Source organism: Pleurodeles waltl, chromosome 6 (assembly GCF_031143425.1).
Source record: "Pleurodeles waltl isolate 20211129_DDA chromosome 6, aPleWal1.hap1.20221129, whole genome shotgun sequence".
NCBI classification, from domain to species: Eukaryota; Metazoa; Chordata; class Amphibia; order Caudata; family Salamandridae; genus Pleurodeles; species Pleurodeles waltl.
Window position 1 is genome coordinate 20,784,598 of NC_090445.1, and position 25,410 is coordinate 20,810,007.

At 48.5% G+C, this 25,410-nt stretch overlaps 1 protein-coding gene across 5 annotated transcripts in view; it reads left to right on the forward strand.

Annotated features, from left to right (window-relative positions):
* The window catches only part of ABL1 (ABL proto-oncogene 1, non-receptor tyrosine kinase), a 243,773-nt gene that overhangs the window by 130,663 nt on the left and 87,700 nt on the right, over positions 1 to 25,410 (forward strand). The window lies entirely within an intron of this gene.

The following is a 25,410-nucleotide window of genomic DNA, read 5'->3' on the forward strand; positions in this document are numbered from 1 at the left end:
TTTCTTGGGCATCTGCCCATCTCCGAGCTGCTTGTGACTTTTGGACTTGGTCCCCTTGTTCCACAGGTACCTTCAGACAGGAATCCATCGTTGTTGCATTGCTGATTTGTGTTTTCCTTGCATTCTCCCTCTAACACGACTATTTTGTCCTTAGGGGAACTTTGGTGCACTTTGCACTCACTTTTCAGGGTCTTGGGGAGGGTTATTTTTCTAACTCTCACTATTTTCTAATAGTCCCAGCGACCCTCTACAAGGTCACATAGGTTTGGGGTCCATTCGTGGTTCACATTCCACTTTTGGAGTATATGGTTTGTGTTGCCCCTATCCCTATGTTTCCCCATTGCATCCTATTGTAATTATACATTGTTTGCACTGTTTTCTAAGACTATACTGCATATTTTTGCTATTGTGTATATATATCTTGTGTATATTTCCTATCCTCTTACTGAGGGTACACTCTAAGATACTTTGGCATATTGTCATAAAAATAAAGTACCTTTATTTTTAGTATAACTGTGTATTGTGTTTTCTTATGATATTGTGCATATGACACTAAGTGGTACTGTAGTAGCTTCACACGTCTCCTAGTTCAGCCTGAGCTGCTTTGCTAAGCTACCATTATCTATCAGCCTAAGCTGCTAGACACCCTATACACTAATAAGGGATAACTGGGCCTGGTGCAAGGTGCAAATACCCCTTGGTACTCACTACAAGCCAGTCCAGCCTCCTACAAGAGCCTCTTCTCTTTAGCCAGTTCGGCCCTGCGATCGATCAATGCCTCCTGTTTGTTAGGTCATAATACTCCTGTCCTCTGGGACTCAGTGGCACAAGACTTCCCTGGTGTACCGGAAGACCTTCACCCTGCCCTTTCACAGGTGATTCAAGATGGCCATGATGTTGCCACGTTCACGATTCGTTGTGGCTTGGAAACGACTGATTCCGTTGGTTGAGCTATAAGCACCAGCATTGCCATTCGTCCCATTGCGATCAACTGGGTTCTCAGGTGCCATCCTCTTTGACGGAAATGCCCTTCAATGGGATTTGCTTCTTCGAGGATATGGCTGACTCTGTCCTTGAACGTTTCAAGGAGAGGAGGGCTGCCGCTTGTCCTCTGGGCCAGTCTGCCTAGCCTCGCCAACCTTACCAATTCCACCGTTCCTTTTGTGGCTTTGGCTATGGCATCGCTACCTGCCAGCTGGACCCACCCCAGCAGGGAACCTAGCAGTTTTGCGGAAGAGATCAAGGTCTGCGTGCCGCTCAGTCCACTGAAACCCTCCCTCAGCTCCACCTTCCAAACCTCTTTAGTGTACCCTAAGTGGGTCACAGTCATCTGTCGGGAGGCAGAATCCACCGATTCTGTTCAGGTTGCCCGATCATATCATGCAGATGGATTCTGCAGATAGTCTGCAAAGTCTATGCCTTACCTTTCCTTTCTTTTCCACGTCCACCATCCCCCCAGTGTCTGATGGAGGACCATCTCCATTTTGTGTCAGGAAGTGCAAGCCCTTCTGGCCAAAGTGGCTGTAAAGAGGGTGCCAGAAGTAGGACGTGATTGTTAGTTGCGGTACTTTCTGGTACCCAAGAAGGGCAGAGGTCTCCGTCCTGGTCTAGATATGCCTGTTCTTAATGCCTGCCTCCGGAGGGAGGAATTCAGAATGCTCACCGTGGCCCAAGTCTTGTCTGCTGTCAACTCTGGAGACTGGGTGGTGGTGTTGGACCTGCAGGATGCCTATTTCGACATTCCTGCCCTGCCAGCCCGTTGGCACTGCCTGTGCTTCGTGGTGGGAGAGGAGCATTTTCAGTTTGCTGTGCTCCCTTTTGATCTCACCAGTGCCCAAGTGATAGCGTTGATGACAGCACACCTTGGGACGTCAGGGGTGCCAGTCTTTGCCTACCTCGAAACTACAAAGAACCTCCTGTCAACTCTGGGTTTACTATAAGCGTTCCGAAGTCTCACCTGACTCCTTCCCAGATGCTGCTCTTTATCGGAGACATTCTGGACACTGGTCAGTTTCATGCCTTCCCCCGGGAAAGAGTCCAGGACATTCAGGCTATGATCCTGATCTTACAGCCTCTGTCCTGGATTTTATTGAGGTTGACTCTGAGGCTGCTGGGACTGATTATCTCCCGCATCCTACTGATCAAGTATGCCAGGTGGCATATGCAGGCTGTAGAGTGGGCCCCACCATCAAGGGGACCTATGCAGTGGTGGTTGCTGAACCACAATTGGGTCAGTGGCAGATATCTCTCCCTTCCTCACACAGAGCTACCAGTGGTGACTGTTGTCACTTCTGGGCTGGGGTTGCCGCCTGGGAGAGGTGGAGATAAGAGGCCTCTGTTCTCCTGCGGAGTCCCAGCTCTATTTCAATCTTCTGGACCTGAGCGCCATTGCCATTCTCTTGACGTTGCAAGCCTTCTTGCTACTATCAAAGTGAGTCTGACACAGGTCCTTAGAAACAGTACCACTACCATGTGGTACTGCAGTAAATAGGGTGGGGCGTGATCACTGACCCTGTGCCAGTAGACCTTGCGCCTCTGGGAATGGCTGAACCACCAGGGACCTTTCCTGGTAGTGAACTACCTGACGGGCTATTGGAACACCAGGGTGGACAAACTGAGCTGGTGACACCTTCTGGATCACATATGGCAGCTGCACCTGGAGGTTTTGCCACGTCTCTTTTGTGAATGGGAAAACTTTGGTTCAATCTGTTCACGACTGATGAGAACCCACAATGTGTCGGCACTTCTGCGCATTGTAGCTTCCAAGGCATCCCTCTCCGGGAGACGCATTCCGCCCTGAGTGGAACTCTCGTCTCCTGTTGTCTTTCTGCCGATACTCCACTTGCCCTGAGTCCTCAAGAAGATGGTGACAGGCTGGGCCCAAGTCATTGTTGTGGCTCTGGATTGGGCATGGACAGTATGGTATTCTGAACGTCCGGGCTTGAGCATTTGTCCTCTGAATAGGTTGCCCCTCCGTAAGGATCTGCTGTTGCAGCAGCAGGGTTGGGTTTTGCACCAGGGCCTTTGCAACATCCAACTTGATGCTTGTAGATTGAGCAACGACAGCTGAATATCTTTGACCTTCCTCTGAAAGTTGTTGACATTATTTTGGTAATAAGGGATCACTCTACAAAAACTGGGATACGTTTGTGGTTTGATGCAGTGCACACCAGATTGATCGCGTCCAGACCAAGTGTCTGACGTCCTATTGTTTGTTTTATCTCTTGTACGGTTAAAGGTTACCTTTCGGCCCCATTGGCCTTTTTATGGTTGCCTGATCAGCCCTCACTATTTGTCACCCGTTGTGATGCAATCTTTGAAAGGGCTACTGCATATGCCCCACCCCCCTTTATCCTTTTGTGTTGCTTCAGTAGGACTTCAGTCTCGTTCTTATCTGATATACTGTCCATTCAAACTGCTTCACAGCTGTTCCTTCTGGCTTCTTACCATCAAGACTGTGTTCCCCATTGCTGTTACCGCCACACTGTGTGTGAGTGAGTTTCAGGCTCTTGTGTGTTGAACCTCCTTAAACCACCATCTTCCCTGATATGCTAGTTCTACAAACAGGCATCCTTTCTACTGAAAGCGATGACTCCAGTTCATGTTGGTCAAACTATCACCTTGCCGGCGTTCTATGCTCTGCCTCACCACTCTGAGGAGAGACTGGAGAGACTCCATTGCTTGGACCCCAAAAGGAGCGCTAAGCTTTCACATTGATCGTACCAAAGGCACTGGATAAATGATCACCTCTTTATTGGGCTGGCTGGAGCGAAAAAAGACCAGGCTGTGTATAAGTGTACTATCTCGCACTGCATCATGCTCTGCATTATGGCCTGCTAGTCATTGGCCAAAAAGCAGCAACCTCTGGAAGGACTGCGTGTTCGATCTACCTTGGTCAAAGTTGCTACCACTGTGTTAACACGTGCAGTTCGTGTTCTGTCTGTCAGGCTGCCACGTGGGCGTCTCTCCACGCGTTCATAAAGCACATCTGTCTGGACAGCCACGTCTGCCGAAAAGTGCACTTTGCTCACTTGGTCTTGCAGGACTTCTTGGTTTGAGCCCATCCACAGTAACCTACCTTGGTACTGCTTTGGTATCTATTTAAAAGGTGAAACATCAGCAGCTAGCAGTCTGTATCAGAAGAACAAACTATTTATTTTACCTTCAGTAGAGACTAGCTGCAGATTCCTCACTGACCCTCCTGTCGTCCTCGTTCTGTGTTTGGACTCTACTCATTAGTAAGAGGTCAAGTCTAGGGATCTGCACGCTGGGCTATCAGTTTGCTTTTAGGGCTCCATGTCTGGAGGATTGAAGTTTTGAAAGCAACTCACACCTGTGTTTAGGAGTGGCACCTACATAGGCCCCCGCACATGATTTCCAGAGTGGAACCGCATAGGTGCGGAGCCTCATAGCTCCACCTTCAGGGGCGCAGAGGTACTATGAGAAGGTTTCTGGATCCAGTTTAAAGCCTGGGGAATATTCAGAAGGTGAAATATCAGTGGCCAGAAAGTCTCTACCAGAAAGAACGTTACCAAAGGCAAGTTGTTGATCTTACTAGTACGTTTTCATCCTCTCAAAGGCAAAATTATTGTAGAAATGTGCAGTGAATGATGTGCCCAAACTTTGAATTTGAGTTTGTCTCCAACATTCAGTCCTGGCACTAGACAACTGCACAGACCTCACAATCGCATTGTAGAATCTTTCAACAAGTCCATCACATGGCCACCAGTGTTGTCCTATATCAAATCCCTCCAGCTTCCAAAAATGTTCATTTTGTGAGATACAAACTGTAGACCATTGTCGGTAATGATAACAATGAGGAAATGCTGTCCCTGGAAAGTCTTTCGAGGAACTCTTTAGTGGTTCGAAGACCCTTTTATATTCAAACCATTTGGAACACTCTTCTATTACAAATAACGCTTATTTGTTTACTCTTCCGGCAAATTCGGAAATACCTAAAAAAATAAAATAAAAGGCACCTTCTTCCCATGGTTCATGGTGAAACACTGACTGCGTCTATACAATATTCCTAGTCGTTAATGGCTTCTCAGATCTCTGAACACATTTACAGTTTTTTTTTATATCAACACTCTTGTTTTGTTGTCTATATGTAGTCCACCAGTATCTTCATCTAACTTGCTCTCTGGTGCTCGACTCTCCCAGATGTCCTCTACGGACCTACTCCACAGTTGTATTTCTAATCTCCAGTGGAGGAGCCCTGGCATGCTCCCCCATCATGACACCATCTTACAGCAATAGCTCAACCCCAATGTCCCCAGAAATCTGTAACTCTCCAAACTAAGAGCCTCTTAACCAACTCACTCTAATCAATTTCACAGCCTCCTGCCAAACGTTGTTCCATCCATTCGTTTTCTCTCAACTATGTGATCCAAAGTTGGCAACTTCTTCCACTAAACTAACCCTACATTCTCTTCACAACTATGTGGACGCGGGCATTTAAATAAACAAAGGATTCTCGCATTCTTGACCCAGGAATTTGAGACATCTGGAAGCTAAACCTGTACAGTTTGGCTGAAATACTCACTAACCCCAAGGATGCCTGCTGTCCTCGTCAGCAAACAATGATGGCTGATGATTGGTTCCTATTTTAAACTGCTTCCGCCGCAAGTAAGGTTGGAAATACTGAACAATGTATGCAACAGCCAGAGCGTCCTGCTGAATAGTGGAATAGCTCTTCTCTGATTCATTTCAGTCACTTCATGCCAAGGCAGTGTTTTCCTGTACCCCAACCTCCTGTAACAACAAAGCCTTCCCCAGTGGCATCAACGACAGATCCTGTGAAAACCTGCAAGGTTATGGCATCCAGAATGGCATCAAAGATTAGAAAGCAGAATGAGGTTCTTCCCACCAGCAACTTCAGCATTTGTTTTTTGTTTTTTTGCAAACAACTTCCTATGGACAATGTAGAAAATGGTTTGACATATTTGCATTAAACTGGCAGTCTCAAAAATTAAGATAATAATACATCTTTATAACGGGAGCCTTCCCTTGTTTAACGACTCGTGGCAGGTCCTTTTTAGGTGTAGTTCTTTCAGGAGTTATATTCCGAGCCAAGTGTGCTGCCTCTTTTACCAGAAACGTCGATTTATCTCGTTGAAGTTTTATGTCGCTGTCTTGTAAAGTTTCCAGCACTGTCCCTCGTATATGGTTGTTTGCAGGAAGAGACTTACCAAAGACCAGAATATCACCCTGGAATCCCCTTTCTGCCTCCATCGCCCCAAATAAAGATGCCATCAAATTTTGAATGTAAATACAAGGAGTTTGCAGGCCCTAAGTGAAAGGAGAAAATAATATATCGGGTAAAAAAAAGCTTTAGGTATCAGATCAGAGGATCCAATTACTCAGGAGAAGGACCCTCAGTCCTGACTCAGTTGGAATATTGTTTTCTCTTCATTCTCTACAGAATTGTCAGTCCCTGAAAATACTATAGTCTTATCACCCCTTTCGTGCACCATCCCAACCCTCCTGGTCCCAGCACTCACTCACTTTGGCAAGACGTCCAAACCTTCTTCATCCAAAACACTCTTGTCTGATGGCTGCAGGAGACGTACAACTTGTAGCCTCCTTTTTTCTGAACCACCATTGTCCAGGCTTAATTTGGACTCCACAAATGTTTGTCTTCAGTTTTCAGACTTGTCCTTTCTCTTTCCAGATGCAGCAGCCGCTGCTGAGATGAAGCCCTTATCCTCATTTAAAGATTCAAACACCCCCGAGTCCTCGGGCCTTCCAGCCGTGTCCGTCCTCTGTGTTTGGTTTCTATGGTTGAACCAACTCTTCTTGGAGTTGATCTTTCAAACATACAACAATTAATTGAGCTCTGAGGCATTTGTCTGAAATCTCACCACAATTACTTTTGGAAGCTAAAATTGTCGATGCTGGAATATAGCGATGGATGTATTCGTCCCCCATTTGATATCTTGTACAAAACCTCTGAAGTTCTCCAATAATGTGCGGCTTGTCAATAAAATGCACTTTCACATCCCCTGAGGTGATTAATATGGAGGTAACTGTTCGAATAACTCCTCAACTTTAAAGTCTATTGCGTAAAAGCGATCTCTTGCATGGAGCCTGAGAATATTTTGCATCTTTTGTCGATAAGTATATATGGACTCATCTCAACCACCTCTCCCGTTCTTTCTGGTAGGGTGGGGTTCTCCCGGTTCTGGTGTAAATATCGCTGTTGAATATGCAAATTGCTTATTTGTAAGATGCGCGAGGAAGCCTGTATCCCAAAATTTAGACACCCCAAAAATGTACCTCGTTTGGTACGCCCACAGTTCACTGGATCGGAGACGGTGTTAAACCGAAGTTTGATTAACCAATGTGTCCCTGCGTTGAGGCACCTTCCCAAACATCAAATTAGAAGAATAATGTAGCTCATTAACTGAAAGGACCCCACTCCACAACTGAGTTCGAGATCAATAAAAAATGTGAGGGTTTTATTTTAAAAATGTTAAATGAGCAATACAGAATAACTGCATGCGATGAAGGCCCTCAGATGCAAAGTTATGCAGAGTATGCAAAAATGTAGAAAATATTCTACATGCCATTGAGCAGCAGTGATTATTGAAACAGAGTGCGGCCCTACCAGAACAGGACCGTGTTTAAAATATCTCTAATATCTGGTTCATCCCCCTCATCAATAGGTTCCTATACACAATTCCTACATAGACAATTAGTCATACTGCAGGGGCATTGTGGTTTGTGCATAAGCATCATTTTCCTTAGCAAAGCAGAACACAAATATAAACATCATTACCTTAATGTAAGTACTGATCTCATTGTTTCTAACAATTATTCAATAACTTCTATGCTGATGTCGTCCTGAGATGTTCAGACAAAAATGAAAATTTTAACAAAACAGTCTCCGAATGACTAGGACTCATGAAAGAGCCGAAAACATGTCAGCATGTCTCAGTATTACTTCTGCACCACAAGAGGTTCGGATCGGGCTGAACAGCACCGGCAGAAATAAACTCATGGGCTCAGCTTGACTGTAGTGTGCGGAACCTGTGGGGAGAGGAGGGTTCGCGCGGGGGGTGACGGATACCTTCCATCTTAGTTCAACATAGACTTTCACACAGTCACGTGGCCTACCTAAAACACATTAAGGACTCTGTTTCGATACATCATAAGAAATTTGTTTCATTTACCTTTATGTTAATTCAGCCTGTATATCTAAAATTGTGTGCGAAAATGCATATTACACATTGTTATGAATGCAGAAAATATAAAACCGAGAAACTTTGTCACAGGCATGGCAAACAAAACTGTATTCAGAGGAAGTACTCAGTAAACATGCAGCAGAAAACCAATCTGCCTCAATTTGTGTTTATTTTTTAACAAAACAGTTGCACAACAAATTAGTGTCGTTTCCTGTGCAGCACACGCGCGGTTGGTGATGTAAGGGAATTAATCCAATGCCAACCGACCAGTAGCGTAACAATTGCCCCCGCAGCCCTTGCGGGAGGACCCCGAGCTCCAGGGGGGCTCCACCAGCACTGTGCGGGGGTGGACGGGCCCCTGGCCTGAGAGCTCCACACCGAGTCCGGAGCGCGAGCCCCCCCCCCCTTCATATATTTTGAAGGGGGTCCTCTTTAGCCTTTGTTACACCTCTACAACAGACCCAATTCATGCGGGAGCCTCCCACCGGAAATTGCTGACACTTTTCAGCACTGCGGCAGAGTACCAGTACTTCCAGGCACTGCTACAGTACATTTAATGGGAGTACCAGTACTTCTAGGCACTGCTACAGTACATTTAATGGGAGAGCACCAGCACTTCTAGGCTCTGCTACAGTACATTTATTGGGAGAGCACCAGTACTTCTAGGCACTGCTACAGTACATTTAATGGGAGAGTACTGGCACTTCTGCAGTACATTTAATGGGAGATTACCAGTACTTCTAGGCACTGCTACAGTACATTTAATGGGAGAGCACCAGTACTTCTAGGCACTGCTACAGTACATTTAATGGGAGAGCACCAGTACTTCTAGGCTCTGCTACAGTACATTTATTGGGAGAGCACCAGTACTTCTAGGCACTGCTACAGTACATTTAATGGGAGAGTACTGGCACTTCTGCAGTACATTTAATGGGAGATTACCAGTACTTCTAGGCACTGCTACAGTACATTTAATGGGAGAGCACCAGTACTTCTAGGCACTGCTACAGTACATTTAATGGGAGAGCACCAGTACTTCTAGGCACTGCTACAGTACATTTAATGGGAGAGTACCAGCACTTCCAGGCAGCTGCTGATGCTGTGGTGTCCGGGTGGGGTATCTCGCATTACAGCCTGTCTTGTGGTTGGCTCTATATAAATTGGGGCTGTACCCGTCTGATGCAGCAGTACATGTGGCTGGCGTCTGTGCCCCCCGCTCATACTGTGGCACCGGACCTGGGGGTCTCTGGTTACACGGTGGTGCCCGGGTGGGGTGGTCCCAGGACCCAACAGTCTCTTGTTGTAACCTTTTGTGGTGGTCTCTCTAATTCGGGCCTATACCCGTCTGATGAGACGGTACCTGTGGCTGGCATCTGTGCCACGGGCTCATACTGTGGCACCGGAGCTTGGGTCTCGGTTTACACGGTGGTGCCCGGGTGGGGTCTGGCACCGGAGCTAGGGGTCTCTGGGTACACAGTGGTGCCCGGGTGGGGTGGTCCCAGGTCCCCACAGTCCACCACTGTAGCCTCTCATGTGGCACTGGAGCTGGGGGTCTCTGGTTACTCGGTGGTGCCCGAATGAGTGGTCCCAGGACCCCCCAGTCTCGCACTGTATCCCCTCATGTAGCACTGGAGCTAGGGGTCTCTGTGTGCCCGGGTGGGCCGGTCCCAGGACCCCCAAGTCTCGCACTGTATCCCCTCATGTGGCAGTGGAGCTAGGGGTCTCTGGTTACAGGGTGGTGCCCGGGTAAACCGGTGCCAGGACCCCCCAGCCTCGCACTGTAGCCTCTCATGTAGCACTGGAGCTGGGGGTCTCTGTTTACACGGTGGTGCCCGGGTGGGGTGGTCCCAGGACCCCCCAGTCTCGCACTGTAGCCTCTCGTGGCACCGGAGCTGGGGTCTCGGTTTACACGGTGGTGCCCGGGTGGGGTCTGGCACCGGAGCTGGGGGTCTCTGGGTACACAGTGGAGCCCGGGTGGGGTGGTCCCAGGTCCCCACAGTCCACCACTGTAGCCTCTCATGTGGCACGAGCTGGGGGTCTCTGGTTACACGGTGGTGCCCGGGTGGGCCGGTGCCAGGACCCCCCAGTCTCGCACTGTATCCCCTCATGTGGCACTGGAGCTGGGGGTCTCTGTTTACACGGTGGTGCCCTGGTGGGCCGGTGCCAGGACCCCCCAGTCTCGCACTGTAGCCTCTCATGTAGCACTGGAGCTGGGGGTCTCTGGTTACACGGTGGTGCCCGGGTAAACCGGTGCCAGGACCCCCCAGTCGCGCACTGTAGCCTCTCATGTGGCACTGGAGCTGGGGGTCTCTGGTTACAGGGTGGTGCCCGGGTAAACCGGTGCCAGGACCCCCCAGCCTTTCGCTGGCACCAGTCCGAGCTGGCTGGCACTCCTCCCTCACCACCTGACCAGGCTGCTGGGGGCACGGCTGCTGTGTGGCCGCAGTGAGAGTGCCCCAGACTTGACATTTTTGGGAGCCCACAATGACACGTTGGGCGAGGAGAATAAGTCAGTAATCTGCCCTCACTGGAGAGTTTTGTGTTGATGCCAAAGGCGCCTCCACAGCTGCAGAAGCGAACTCTGCAGTGCTGAGGCCCCTTCACCAGCCGTGCAGTGCGCCTCCAGTGCGTGAGGGGGGGGGGGGTGGTGCTTCCCTCGGCAGCAGCTTCACAGTACGGCACAAGGTGTACTGGCCATCACAGCTCACTGCTGCAGTGCTGAGTCCCTTCACCAGCCGTGCAGTGCGCCTCCAGTGCGCCACGCGGTGGGTGCTGGCCTGTGCATTAACTTCACACACAGTACGGCACAAGGTGTACTGGCCATCACAGCTCACTGCTGCAGTGCCGAGTCCCTTCACCAGCCGTGCAGTGCGCCTCCAGTGCGCCAGGGGGTGGGTGCTGCCCTCGGCAGCAGCTTCACAGTACGGCACAAGGTGTACTGGCCATCACAGCTCACTGCTGCAGTGCCGAGCCCCTTCACCAGCCGTGCAGTGCGCCTCCAGTGCGTGAGGGGGTGGTGCTGCCCTCGGCAGCAGCTTCACAGTACGGCACAATGTGTACTGGCCATCACAGCTGCAGTGCTGAGTCCCTTCACCAGCCGTGCAGTGCGCCTCCAGTGCGCCAGGGGTGGTTGCTGCCCTCGGCAGAAGCTTCACAGTACGGCACAAGGTGTACTGGCCATCACAGCTCACTGCTGCAGTGCCGAGCCCCTTCACCAGCCGTGCAGTGCGCCTCCAGTGCGCCACGGGGTGGGTGCTGGCCTGTGCATTAACTTCACACACAGTACGGCACAAGGTGTACTGGCCATCACAGCTGCAGTGCTGAGTCCCTTCACCAGCCGTGCTATGCGCCTCCAGTGCGCCAGGGGGTGGGTGCTGCCCTCGTCAGAAGCTTCACAGTACGGCACAAGGTGTACTGGCCATCACAGCTCACTGCTGCAGTGCCGAGCCCCTTTACCAGCCGTGCAGTGCGCCTCCAGTGCGCCACGGGGTGGGTGCTGGCCTGTGCATTAACTTCACACACAGTACGGCACAAGGTGTACTGGCCATCACAGCTGCAGTGCTGAGTCCCTTCACCAGCCGTGCAGTGCGCCTCCAGTGCGCCAGGGGGTGGGTGCTGCCCTCGGCAGCAGCTTCACAGTACGACACAAGGTGTACTGGCCATCACACCTCACTGCTGCAGTGCCCAGCCCCTTCAGCCGTGCAGTGCGCCTCCAGTGCGTGAGGGGGTGGTGCTGCCCTCGGCAGCAGCTTCACAGTACGGCACAAGGTGTACTGGCCATCACAGCTCACTGCTGCAGTGCCGAGCCCCTTCAGCCGTGCAGTGCGCCTCCAGTGCGTGAGGGGGTGGTGCTGCCCTCGGCAGTAACTTCACAGTACAGCACAAAGTGTACTGGCCATCACAGCTCACTGCTGCAGTGCCGAGCCCCTTCAGCCGTGCAGTGCGCCTCCAGTGCGTGAGGGGGTGGTGCTGCCCTCGGCAGCAGCTTCACAGTATGGCACAATGTGTACTGGCCATCACAGCTGCAGTGCTGAGTCCCTTCACCAGCCGTTCAGTGCGCCACGGGGTGGGTGCTGGCCTGTGCATTAACTTCACATACAGTACGGCACAAGGTGTACTGGCCATCACAGCTGCAGTGCTGAGTCCCTTCACCAGCCGTGCAGTGCGCCAGAGGATGGGTACTGGCCTCCGCAGTAGCTTCACAGTACGGCACAAGGTACACAGTAGAACTCACACTTCTGTAGTTGAGAATATTTGCCTCCAGGGCTCACTGCTGCAGTGGGGAGAGCACAGCCTTTCTGTGACGGTGCTGCAGTGCACAATATCTGCTTTTACAGGTTCGCTGGATTGCCGAGCACTCGCCCTCGGCGCTCCCAGTGCAGCAGTGAAGAACAGTACTCTCCATAGCCCACTGCTGCAGTACAGACGATTCAACTTTATAATGCACATCGCCGGGGTACATAGAATTCACCGAGGGATCTACATTTACATGTCTCATTACTGCAGTACAGAGCTTTTATCTATAAATGTCACACAAGTGCCGTTTGGAGTGTTCATCTTTACAGCTCGCACTGCAGAGTATTGAAGTTCAGATTCTGTGCTGCTGCCACGTAGAACATTCACATGTAGTGCCCACATTACTGCAGTGTGTTCATCTCTGAGCTCCTGCTGCAGTGGTCACCTGTAGAGGTCACACTGCTGCAGTGCATTCAACTCGGAGCCCCTGGTGCTGCAGTGGTCACCCGTAGAGGTCACACAACCACAGTGCGTTCATCTCTGAGCTCCCGGTGCTGCATTGGTCACCTGTAGAGGTCACGCTGCTGCAGTGCATTCATCACTAAGCTCCTGATGCTGCAGTGCTCACCTGTAGAGGTCACGCTGCTGCTGTGTATTCATCTCGGAGCTCCTGGTGGTGCAGTGGTCACCTGTAGAGGTCACACTCGTGCTGTGTATTCATCTCGGAGCTCCTGGTGGTGCAGTGGTCACCTGTAGAGGTCACACTCGTGCTGTGTATTCATCTCGGAGCTCCTGGTGGTGCAGTGGTCACCTGTAGAGGTCACACTGCTGCTGTGTATTAATCTCGGAGCTCCTGGTGGTGCAGTGGTCACCTGTAGAGGCCAAACTCCTGCTGTGTATTCATCTCGGAGCTCCTGGTGGTGCAGTGGTCACCTGTAGAGGTTACACTGCTGCAGTGCATTAATCTCTGAGCTCCTGGTGCTGCAGTGGTCACCTGTAGAGGTCACGCTGCTGTTGTGTATATTTATCTTAGAGCTCCCGGTGCTTCAGTGGTCACCCGTAGAGGTCACTCTGCTGCAGTGCATTCATCTCTGAGCTCCTGGTACTGCAGTGGTCACCCGTAGAGGTCACATTGCTGCAGTGCATTCATCTCTGAGCTCCTGGTGCTGCAGTGGTCACCTGTAGAGTTCACACTGCTGCTGTGTATTCATCTTAGAGCGTCTGGTGCTGTAGTGGTCACCTGTAGAGGTCACACTGCTGCAGTGTATTCATCTCTAGGCTCCTGGTGGTGCAGTGGTCACCTGTAGAGGTCACGCTGCTGCTGTGTATTCATCTTAGAGCTTCTGGTGCTGTAGTGGTCACCTGTAGAGGTCACACTCCTGCTGTGTATTCATCTTAGAGCTTCTGGTTCTGCAGTGGTCACCTGTAGAGGTCACACTGCTGAGGTGTCTTCATTTTAGAGCTCCTGGTGGTGCATTGTTCCCCTGTAGAGGTCACACTCCTGCTGTGTATTCATCTCGGAGCCCCTGGTGCTGCAGTGATCACCTGTAGAGGTCACACTGCTTCTGTGTATTCATCTCGGAGCTCCTGGTGCTGTAGTGGTCACCTGTAGAGGTCACACTCCTGCTGTGTATTGATTTTAGAGCCCCTGGTGCTGCAGTGGTCATCTGTAGAGGTCACGCTGCTGCAGTGTATTTATCATAGAGGTGCTGGTGCTGCAGTGCTCACCCGTAGAGGTCACATTGCTGCAGTGCATTCATCTCTGAGCTCCCGGTGCCGCAGTGGTCATCTGTAGAGGTCACACTCCTGCTGTGTATTCATCTTAGAGCCCCTGGTGCTGCAGTGGTCATCTGTAGAGGTCACGCTGCTGCAGTGTATTTATCATAGAGGTGCTGGTGCTGCAGTGGTCACCTGTAGAGGTCACGCTGCTGCAGTGTATTCATCTCTGAGCTCCCGGTGCTGCAGTGGTCATCTGTAGAGGTCACACTGCTGCTGTGTATTCATTTTAGAGCTCCTGGTGCTGCAGTGGCCATTTGTAGAGGTCACACTGCTGCAGTGTATTTATCATAGAGGTGCTGTAGTGGTCACCTCTAGCGGTCACACTGCTGCAGTGTATTTATCTTAACTCCTGTTGCTGCAGTGGTCACCTGTATAGACCACACTGCAGCTGTACAGATTTACCTTTGGAGCTCGCAGTGAAGCACATTATTCTGCTTTAGCACTTGCAGTGCCTCACTCCAGAGCATTGACTTGAAAAGATCCCACTGCTGCAGTGCAAATTTAGCACTGGGGCTCCCAGCATTCATCTTTAGAGCGTGGGGTGCTGCAGCGAAGCACATTGTTCCTCCGTGGAGCTCGCAGTGCCACAGCCCTAGATATGTAAAATGGCCACGAAGGACAAGCACCACCTGTGGTCGGTGGTGAAAGTGAAATCCTTGAAAATGACGTCATCTTTCCCCTCATGACAGAAGCCACAAAGCTGAATCCTGGTTGGTGCAGTGAAGAATAGTGATTTGTGTGTGTCTAGCGCTGAGAGGCCCCAGGCTGTGTCAGAAAGCACTGTGAATATGTAAGTCTTTATTTTACACCTTCATTCCACACGGTTAAAGATTGGTTGTTACAGAATACGTAAAAAGGCTTAAGATAAAGTGCTTCAAAATAAAGATTTGAATAATACTTGGTTCCAGTGGCGCAGTGACCCCCGTCTGGACACTCCCTTACCACTTCCGGCTGGCATGAGCGCCACACTGTGGGTGCCCTCGGTGCACCAGCCTGCGGTGGGATCTTTAGGCCTGGCTGCAGGCCAGTGAGTCAGTGTGGACCTGTGTCCTGCAGACCTGTCCCACGGCTCCAGAACAGTCACCTGGGCTGCAGGAGGCCAAACGCTGCGCTGGTCAAAAAAATAGCAAAATAATAATTGCATGGGCATATAGCGCTTTGAGGCGATTGGGGAACAAGCAAAGGGATTGCAGCTGGCGTGCTAAACTCTTAGAAATATCAGTTTCTTAAAATCAGAACATTCTGTTTAATTTGGGTAAAAATATCACTTAGAGTGTAAGATTAAAGGTGGACAGTTGGGTGAATGGAGTGAGAGAAGGAACGGGGCATGTGGCTAGGGGCGGGAACGAGCAGGCCATTAATGGACATCCTGATGGATTAATTAAGCATAACGAATGCTCCTCAGGCAGGGTCCTATTTTAAGACTGATGGAATTCATGGGGCCCTTTCACTCCCTGGCCTCATGTTTTTATAGTTTGGATTATTCAGGCGTAAAAACATTGAGGAAAGCGTGAAATGAGCCATGTTGCAAAGCCAGCTCAGACCAGGGTGCTGTGGAGGGAGCAGCTCATCCATCATGTTTAAAGTGAGAGCAGAGTTGGGAGGCACCAGAAAGTGCACCACCCCCACACCGTACATGGGATTGTAGATTTTATATAGCGCTTAATACGCCTGATGAGGCGGCAAAACGCTCTGATTCGCACCCGGTTCACGGGCGCATGGTTTGCAGGGTCCTGGTTGTAGGTAGACCAGTGTAGGTGTAGAGGGGGTTCCAGGCACCTCCCCCACCTCTGTGCAGAGAGCTACTACTTTGTGTAAGCTTGAGGTGTTGCAGAAAAAAGTGAGTAGTTGCAGCTGTTCTTGCCGATACCTACCACTTCCCCATTTTTGTCCTTCGGTGACACAAACTGTATGCTAAAACCAGAGCCACTGAAATTATGCGGCAGGAGAGGGCCAGATTATGTGGCAGGATTGAGTAAATTGTGGAGCAAGAAAAAGCAAATTAGGCAGCACTTTTTGTAGTAGTATTACTTACTTCATTATTTTTAGGTTGAGCATAGCAGCGCACAAGCGCTGTTTTTCACCCTATTCTGTGGGCTTTAACCACGCCCATCTCACACCCATCGCTTTAATTCGTTCCTGGGCTTGCCTTTAAACAATCCCTTGATGTCATTGGTAAATGATTTACGTTTGTCCCTCCTTGATGCTCTTTTTTACGCCATGCAGACTGAACTTATTACATGGATTATTCACGATTGCCGATATACTTTCGGGAGGGTGACCTACTTTTTTCTTTTGTCTCGCCCTTTCGTGCTACGTAATGGCCATGGTCCTTTGAGTGTGAATGGCGCAAACTCAGTCTGCGGTATTGGAGTGCTTGTCGCTTTGTTCATACTGTTACCTAATCAGAGTAATTTCAATGTTGCTTTTGTCTCTCCTCATCGTGCTCCATGGCTTTCAAGAAACCCTTGTAATTGGTAAATGCTTTACCTAAATAAAAACACAGAAATCATCAAAGCGGCTCTCCTAGCACAGGGGGAGAGTCCATACTACAATATTCACTACACTCAGGGAAACTCGCTCCATAATGCTTTGCAGGCAATTCTTTTTACAGCCATTTTTCTCATAACTCAGCCTGTGGTGGTCCTAGGACAATGTGTCCACCTTCAAAACGTTCACCATGACACAACTTGCTCTTTGTCTAGATCATTTCTGGGTCCCCTCACTAGCTTAGTGGGGACCCCAAAATAATAACTCCTCTCACCATTCAGTGTCCTTTTAAGCTCTTATGGCTGGGACTTTTGTTTTACAGCTGGGATTAGTGAGTTTTAAGGGCCTTGTGTGAAATATTCCATTAGGCCTGCTAGCCCTTTAGTTATATGCAGGACCACTGGAATTATGTGGTAGAAAGGACCAAATTATGCAGCAGAGTTGACGAGTTTGTGGCAAAAAAGTCTACTTATGAATTTACAACGCCCAGGAAAGCATTAAGGGGTGAGTTTCTGTGTGCTGCAAATATTGTAGTATGTTGACTGTAATACTCAGAACAGCCCTTAGAGGACACCACAATGAAAATAGCATTTATAAGAAACATGGTCATGTAACCATATTGTTGGCCTCTAGAAGGCATAACCACATGAAAACAGAATGGCAGGAAAAATGCAGTGCAAGTATATATTTAACCCCTAGTGGACGTAGTGCATTACACATTTTCAGAGCTGGCAGGCCTACTGCAACAATATTACAAACAATGCCCTTAAACATTAACTTCTCTCAGCTGTAAAACTAAAGTTCCAGCCAGGAGAGAGCTTACAAAGACACTGAATAACTTAGCGTGGGGACCCAGATATGACCTAGACAGAGTGAGTTGTGCTGAACGTTTTGGTGGTGTTCCCATTGTCCTAGGACCACCACACGCTCAGTTATGGGCAAAAATGTTTTTATAAAAGAATGCTTGCAAAGCATTTTGGGGCGAAGTTCCCGAGTGCAGTGAATATTGTAGTATCAGCTCTCCCGCTGTCAGGAGAGCTGCTTTACGGATTTCTGTGCTTTTTACGTAAAGCGTTTATCAATTACAAGTGTTTTTGTGAAAGCTATGGAGCTTGAAGCAGAGAGCCAAAAGAAAGTACTCTGATTAGGTAACAGTGTGAACAATGTGACCAACGTTTCAATACCATTAATGGAGTTTGCGCTGCTTGCTCTGTGAGCGACATGGCCAGCATGGAGGGGACAGATAAAAAACTAGTTCTCCCACGCTGAAGTACATCGGCAGTCGTGCAATAATCCATGTGACAGGGTCAGTCTGCAAGGCGTAACAAAACCGCCCCAAGGCGGGACAAACGTAAAGCATTTACCAATGACATAAAGGCATTTTTGAAAGGCAAGCCCATGAACGAGTGAAAGTGATGGGTGTGGTTAAAAGCCCACAGAATACTTACAACATGTCGCTTGCACGCTCGACGTAAGTGACAGCAAAGTAGCCCCATCATATTGGTACCAATTCCCGTCCTGGGCTTTTAACCTACAAATCCGTTCTATCGGGTGAGCTAATCTAGTCACTTCAGATGAAGACGACCAAGACTACAACTCCCAGAATGCATTAGGTTGTTACAGGATATTCTTTTCAGATGGTTTCCTCAGAGAGGAAGCAGTTATTGTTGTTACTGGTGGTGAACAGAGTGTTGTGTGAGAGATGTTGAAGATCCTGAGGGTGTAGGCAAAGATGGATCAGCCTTAGCCGCTGTAAGGGAAAAGCTCCTATGTACAATGTAGGAGGGAGCCCTGACACCTTTCTACAGTCCACAACACTTTACGCCACTCAGTACTGCTAGAGAGATTGGAACAATGGGGTGGGGGGTGGAGGGTAGCTGGCTGTCTTAGAACCAATCTCCTCTCCACCCAAATAAGTACAATCATGTCAGTTGAGTTCTTCACAGTCCCACTGTGCTGATGAGCCCCTGGTTCGTCCTTTTCCTCTTTGTTGTTTGTTACCTGTATACAATTTCTGTCACTAGTACTTGAGCAATCGAACAGTGCCAGGTAAATGTTCAAACATATGTGGACGATGTATGGATTCACGTCCAATGATATTAGCAAAATCCCCTTCTGTCTAGGCGTTGTGTTACGAAGGATGGAGGAGAGCTTCCTCTGCATGAACAGAAGAAAGACCAAAAACTGGTTTCACTACCCTTGGAACAGTCCTCTGGTCCTGAAACACCTACTTGAAGCACCAAAAGTGAGGAAACCTGTAACTTTTTGACTAATTTTTTAGGTTGAGCATTGCAGTGCGCAAGCGCTGCCTTTCAGATGCGTTGGTATGTATCTGGGCTTTTAACAACGTCCACATCACGCCCATCACTACCACTCGTTCGTGGGCTTGCCCTTCAAAAATCCTTTGACATTGGTAAATGGTTTACCTTTGTCCCTCCTCGGGGAGGTTTTGTTACCGCCTTGGCCATCGCCCCTGTTATATGGTTAATTGCACTTTTGCTGATAAGTTTGACTGCAAGCGAACTTCTTCTTCCTTTAGTGAGTCTCTTCATGCTCATGGCGGCCGTGGTGCTTTGACTCAGCTCACTTATGTGAAACTGCATTACTTTTCATTTTCAATTTGTGTGGCAAGAAAAGTCCGGTTAGGAGTTTACAACGCTAATAGCTGTAACTCGAGCAAATGCGAGACCCGTCGCATTGCAGATGTTTAACTGATGTTTTTCTCACTCCATAAGAAAATGCAGTAATCTCTTGCGTCTTATTTTTATTTTTTTTTTAAACCCTTCCATTACTTCAACTGCTCATTGGGTGGAGTTGGCTCGGGCCTGGGCCTTTGCAAGGCCGTCTGATCTGATTTCACTAAGAAAACCCATTGCCAGGCTACAAACTCCTCGGCAAAACGAGCATAAACCTTCACAAATGTAACCACATTAATTATCTCTTGAAACTACTCCAGTGGCTGCCATGAGAAGCCAGGTTTCTACGGTTTTATGCAGATCTGTCCCGTCCATAGAGTCTCCTACAACAAAAGCTAGAGTTACCCACAGGAACAAGCCTCACAAACACCCCCACAAGATGCCTCTGCCCAGCATTCCCTCACTAGATCCATCAGTGAGCAGTCCAGAGGATGCTGGGAGTGCAAGCCCAACAAGAAGAGATCTATGCAACTCATTGAAAACAGAGTTAACAAACCGATCAGAGGTCACCCCCAAAGAATATCGAACAAGGACTGTCAACTAGCTAATGGGAGATCCCTCCTCCATCTTTTATTGAACTAGACCTTTGTAATACCATCTAATTGAAGGATAAACACAGTGCTTTATGAGACATAAATACATAAAGAAATATTGTTTATCTTTTCCTTTGTGCTCTTCTTGTTTTTGATCTTGGAGCTGTCAAGACTGCGTGGTTTAAATTCACCAGCTACGGTATCATGTTAGAAGCACTCAGCTTTAAGGTGATACCAAAGTAAGGGGGTGCCGGCAGTCAGTGCACTGAAGTCCATGCAGATTTATTCGGCTGCATGGACGATGCTCTTAGGGATGTTACACTATCTGGGTAACATGTGTCTGCAAGTGGAATCCTGCAAGACCTGCTGCTGCATCCTTGATTTGAACTACCCACATAAAGGGACTTGCAATAGTAAGGTTTAGCCTCCAAAACTGCTCTCCCAGTGGCTAAAAGAGATCTGATTCTTCGCAGCAATCCTTGATGGTTATTGTGATAGAGATGAGGGTATCCTGAAGTCAAATATTACTTCAAGTGTTTTAACCTTGTACATAAGAGGACTATCACAGTCTTGTACCTTGAAGCTTGAGTAGCTTGTTTTAAACTTTTATGGTAAGTTTTTGTGCTACAAAAATAGTTTAAAAAATCTTAATTAAAGGGTCACATGGAACAGTGAAGTATCAATTTCCATTTGGTTCCTTGAATCTCATATTTCTTGGGTTTTACCATTAAGTAGATCAGTATTGTGTTAAAACCATGCTTCTGGACTATAATTCTTGGCCCAATAATACAAATTATTCCGGACAGATAGGATAGCAGTTGGTGGTAGGCACCCGGTATGCATTCTAGAGACAATTACTGTTGAATAAACAGTGAATCGTTACCTAGGCTCCCTTCTCACAACATATAATACATTCTATGTCTGTAATAAAATACATGCTACATGTTCATTACTGTAGAAATAAATGGTATATGTCCCTTCTTGTGACTCGCACAGAATAGACCTGCATTTGACTAAACATGCAAATTTGATTTACTGTTATGCCAGACACTAAACACAGTAGGTGATATACGCTGCATAGACTACGCGCACGACCCTGCATTACACTAGAATGCGTCACTTTTTCATATCAGAATATCACTAGCAGGAATGGGGAGTGCGCGTCCCAAGGCTAGTATCCTCGGAAACTAGTAAAACACCCAAAATGAGCATATTTTAAGGATGTTCCTGAACTTTAGCAAGACTGATTCCCACCAGAGGTATGATTGGAAAATTACTCCTTTCTAGGGCAGGAGTACCTCTGTGTCCAAGGCGTGAATGCGGGTGGGCATCATCACAGCTGAAGGTATTAGTGGGAGAGGGTCCCCCACAGGGAAGCACGTGTTACCTAAGGAGAAATACATTTAACGTAAGGAGACAAGGCGCTTTGGCTAGACAGGTAACCATGCAGCAGTGTACACCTGATACATGATGCATGCGTACATCCCTACACCGCGGAGTACTACTCAACATGTGTAAACCGTATAATGCGTACCCGATACATTTACACATGACTAAGTGCCCACCCCTCTGAGTACCCCTGGGAAACTATATTTATCAGTGTCCCAGGTATCTCCCTTGATGTTTGTGTGAATCACCGAAACAGTACCTTGTCTTCCAACAGGAGTATACCCACAGGTGCACAATTAAGGGTTTGTTTCTGAATCTGGACTACGGTGTACAATCTCTGCTCTGGACAGTAAGGTGCAGATTCTGCTGTAAACAGCATGGATAAGACACAGAACATGCATACACATGTATTATACATTCACTACTGGGATAAAATATATTGCACACCACACCTGGACTGTTACAGACATAAATCATGCATGCTGTACCGTTTTTTACGTATACTGGGTACAAGCTCAGCCTAGTAATGAGTTTAAAAGATATTGCATTGGCCTGTAATAAACACAGGAATGCATGCCTTGCCCTCTGAACATATAGCAAACATGGCCCGGCGTGTCCTGGGCATGCTTTGAGCTGTAATAACGGAGAGGCTGTATACACGGTCTGTGACAACCCTGCAGCATTACAGGCTTTGTCATGGACATTTTTGGCTTGTAATAACTATACAGAAAACCTACTACAAGGCTCCACACATGGTGAATTTGCGCTTTATTGGAAATGTTCTGGAGGGGCTCTGGGAGACAACTCAGGTTAAACATGTTATAAAACACTCCTCTGAAAATCTTTGGATGTGTGAGCAGTGATTGAACAACTGAAATTCTCCTAAATAAGTACTTTGTCAAAAGATGCTGTTTATTATGATGTATCACCATGACCATTTTATGTCACACTCTTAATAGACGGGTAGAAACATATTATGGCTGTTCTGCATGGGGTGCAAGTCCATTGTTTCATAATAGCAGAGTTACAATGCTTCATTAATGATACTTGTACATAGAGAATATGAGAAATCTACATACTTGGCAAATTATGTGTTGACGTGTTTCAAAACACTTACCAGCTTCAAACGGTGTCACCATTAGGAAAAATACATCTTAATAGGACAAGCATTGCTGGTTTGATCAAAATAAAGTGGGTCTGGTTTCAGTAGGTTATGAGAAGTCTATCCGCGACTCGCTTTTAGAATAGAACTTACCAAATGTTACCTTCCACCACTTTCCGTTTAACATGTGGAACTGGACTACAAAGCAAACAAGGAACGAGGTGGGAGGGGTGGTGGGGACGGCTGACACGAACAGGAAACTGCGGGACAGGCAGGAGGTGCTGCGGACGGTAGTGCGTGCCGGTTCAGAGCGCCACGGCCGCCATGAGTGAGAAGGAGAGACACAAAAGAAGAAACTAGTTCGCCCACGCTGAAGTATATCCGCAATCGTGCAATTATCCATGTAGCAGGGTCAGTGTTCAAAGCGGTAACAAACCACCTCAAGGCGGGACAAACTTAAAGCATTCGACAACGACATCAAGGGAGTTTTGAAAGGCAAGCCCAGGAACAAATGAAAGTGATGGGCGTGAGGTGGGTGTGGTTGAAAGCCCACAGAATACTTACAACAGGTTGAAAAGAGCTTGTGGCTCATCTAAAACTGGGAGCCTCAACTTTAATGCACCCAATTAGGGGATGCAGTGATTGGTCCCCTAGACCAATTACTAAGCTTTGTCCAAGATCAAACGAATATATATGCGTCCTCAGTGGGATGTGACCTTTTCCCCCCATTAATTTAGCCCTGAGTTCTGGCAGCAGTGCCCAGGCTGTTAATGGTCGGCCACGCTGTACGTTCATGCCCCCTCTTGCAGGAGAGCACGGAAGGGTTTCTGAAAATACACTTCCCCCGATATTCAAGGGCTGGGGTCATGGTAGTCAGAAGCTCTGTGCCTGAATGTTTAGGGGGGTCTCTGCACTTTGAATCCTACTTTCAGGCCCGGTGGAAGGTGCATGAGATGGGAGCTGCCGGGGACTCACTCCTGGCTCCGTTTTACACACATGAGGACTCAGTAAATCTCCGGATAGTTTTCTGTTGAGGGGCTTTTGTAGTCATTGTTATGAATAGTTGTATTGTCCCAGCTCGCTGACTAGCAGGCGGTTGTGCCTTACTGCAGGATATTGCTAATCGCAATTAAACCACATTAAGCTACATATACACGGCGCTTGAGTAGAAACCATTCATCACATGTATAGCAAACCCATGAACCGACTCCGGCACCTTGTAAGCAAGTGCACATACGTGTGTGTGCGCGCCTCAATATTGCCCCGAGCAGCACACATCTTGTGCCCCTGCCTCCCGATCTGTGTTGTTAGCTTGCATCTGTCCTGTTCATGCTGAGACTCTTGTAATGTGCAGCTGGACACTGTTCATGCTGAGACTCGTGTAATGAACAGCAGGACACTGTTCATGCTGAGACTCGTGTAATGAACAGCAGGACACTGTTCATGCTGAGACTCGTGTAATGAACAGCTGGACACTGTTCATGCTGAGACTCGTGTAATGTGCAGCAGGGCACTGTTCATGCTGAGACTCGTGTAATGTGCAGCAGGGCACTGTTCATGCTGAGACTCGTGTAATGTGCACCAGGACACTCTTCACGCTGAGACTCGTGTAATGTGCAGCAGGACACTGTTCATGCTGAGACTCTTGTAATGTGCAGCAGGGCACTGTTCACGCTGAGACTCCTGTACTGTGCAGCAGGACACTGTTCATGCTGAGACTCTTGTAATGCGCAGCAGGGCACTGTTCACACAGACTCTTGTAATGTGCAGCAGGACACTGTTCATGCTGAGACTCTTGTAATGTGCAGCAGGGCACTGTTCATGCGGAGACTCCTGTACTGTGCAGCAGGACACTGTTCACGCTGAGACTCTTGTAATGCGCAGCAGGGCACTGTTCACGCTGAGACTCGTGTAATGCGCAGCAGGACACTGTTCACGCTGAGACTCTTGTAATGCGCAGCAGGACACTGTTCACGCTGAGACTCTTGTAATGCGCAGCAGGACACTGTTCACGCTGAGACTCTTGTAATGCGCAGCAGGACACTGTTCATGCTGAGACTCGTGTAATGTGCAGTAGGGCACTGTTCATGCTGAGACTCTTGTAATGCGCAGCAGGGCACTGTTCACACAGACTCTTGTAATGTGCAGCAGGGCACTGTTCATGCTGAGACTCTTGTAATGCGCAGCAGGGCACTGTTCACGCTGAGACTCTTGTAATGCGCAGCAGGGCACTGTTCACGCTGAGACTCTTGTAATGCGCAGCAGGACACTGTTCACGCTGAGACTCTTGTAATGCGCAGCAGGACACTGTTCACGCTGAGACTCTTGTAATGCGCAGCAGGACACTGTTCACGCTGAGACTCTTGTAATGCGCAGCAGGACACTGTTCACGCTGAGACTCTTGTAATGCGCAGCAGGGCACTGTTCACGCTGAGACTCTTGTAATGCGCAGCAGGGCACTGTTCACGCTGAGACTCGTGTAATGCGCAGCAGGGCACTGTTCACGCTGAGACTCGTGTAATGCGCAGCAGGACACTGTTCACGCTGAGACTCTTGTAATGTGCAGGGCACTGTTCACGCTGAGACTCCTGTAAGGCGCAGCAGGGCACGGTTCATGCTGAGACTCTTGTACTGTGCAACAGGTGTGTGTGTGTGTGGCAGGCAGCAGGGGGAAGTCTGCTTTTGGATAAACATGAAATGGAAGGCGACAGAGTCCTCATTAATGATTGAGGCTCCCTGTGTGTGTCTGTGTATGTGTCAGGCAGCAGGTGTTTTCATGGTGGGTAGACATGAAATGGAAGTGGACCCAGTCTTGCGCGTGCGTGTGTGAAGCAGAAGTTGTAGTTTGCGTTTTCGTTAGACATGAAATGGAAGAAGATTTGGTGCTCTGCAAGGAGTGAGTTTCCTCAAGGAACTAGTTATTTTGTTGAGAAGACTTTTGTTGCACACAGTGTGTGCTGCCTGGTAGTCTCGTGGCGCTCTAGGTGTGAAGCTGGTGT